A 1451-nucleotide genomic window follows, 5' to 3' on the forward strand; every position below is an offset into this window, starting at 1 on the left:
TTCACATTTGCAGAGTTATAATATGAATTATTTATCTAATTTTCCCATATGACATTAATTGGGTAGATTATGAAACATTGATCATCAAAAGACAGGGAAAGAAAATACTAAGCGGCTGCGCGATTATGCATGCATCCACTCTCATATACAGATAACCAAAGAGAACTATCTCACTCCTCGACTCCGCGTGCCGTCTGTGTAAGAAGAAGGAAAGGGTGTGTACCGAATAATTTCTCAAACATGGATGATTTTACAGTGTTAACGCAAAAGCATTTGCATAATAGAAACTAATTAAGGAAGCGATAGGGGATAAAAAAAAAAAAAAATGAGCTGGCGGTTGGCCTCTTAATTCTTGCAGCGCGCGCCACACACACACACACACACACACACACACACACATATATATATATATATATATAATATAATATTATACTAAAAATCTGAAATCCTTAGATAGCATGCAAGTGAAACTCCATTAATTGATCTTTTTCTAATAATAAGAAAAATCTGAAACACTTGCATTGTGATAATCTAAATACATGTTTTGCTTAACTTGTCGCACTTAATCAATTGTGCAAGGGGTTTGAGCCGGTGGGAACAACTCGCTTGTCGAAAGAAGTCGTGTTCAAGCGTAGGTACCTGCAGCAATGGAATTTCTTGGAAGACATATAGCGGCAGTACCTACAGACAGCCACATGTTCATCGTGAATTGAGTTATCATTGGAGTTGGTGGTCTCACTTGCTTCGGCTGCTGCTGCCGTTGCTGTTGTTGGTGGTGTTGCTTCAGGCCCAAAACCGCTACTCAGAAGATTAATCAAAACACACCATACCATCAATATCATCAGTGCAAATCTCATTGCTCACTGGCTATCCGGCCAGTTTTAATTCATACATACACCACAGGCACGCGCGCGCCCAGAAGATATATATAACAAAGACTATAAGAAAGAATATGTCTATATATAGCTAGCGAGGAATTGAAAACCCACCGGCTTTAAAAGCGATTACAGGGAGAGAGAGAGAGAGGGAGAGAGAGAGAGGCAAAAGGAATAGGGGGGTATTATTGAGATACAATGGGAGGGCTTGTTTAGTAGACAATATAGATAAAATATGTACCTTAGGTTCTTAGATATAAGTTAGAGATGGAGATGGATGATGGCTCGATACATCAACATCTCGATCCCTCGGGCACTGCCTCTTCAGTATTCACCAAACTTCATTTATTGCTTTCTCAATTCCATTGGCCAATTGTGATATGTGACACTGCCAAAAAAGCCAAGCAGAATTCAAACTTAGACAGGGATGAGGTAAAATGAGCCAAAAACACCCATTCCGTTCCAAACCTTCTCTCTCTCTCTCTCCGAGCTAGCTGTGTAAAACTTTCTTGAGTTAATATTGAAGCCTCCCCCACGTGTTCGTACAGCTCCAGGGCCCAAATATCAAAAACCAAA

General features: G+C 40.0%; 1 long non-coding RNA gene across 1 annotated transcript; it reads right to left on the minus strand.

The window, feature by feature from the left end:
* Window positions 1-456: 456 nt before the first annotated feature.
* LOC131166941 (uncharacterized) lies at window positions 457-1225 on the minus strand. The gene is made up of 2 exons (XR_009139915.1): window positions 1117-1225; window positions 457-798 (listed from the first exon to the last, which is right to left on the minus strand). It is a non-coding gene; the product is annotated as an uncharacterized LOC131166941 (long non-coding RNA).
* Between the last annotated feature and the right edge of the window lie 226 nt (window positions 1226-1451).

The sequence above is a fragment of the Malania oleifera genome, chromosome 10 (genome assembly GCF_029873635.1).
Source record: "Malania oleifera isolate guangnan ecotype guangnan chromosome 10, ASM2987363v1, whole genome shotgun sequence".
Classification (NCBI taxonomy): Eukaryota; Viridiplantae; Streptophyta; class Magnoliopsida; order Santalales; family Ximeniaceae; genus Malania; species Malania oleifera.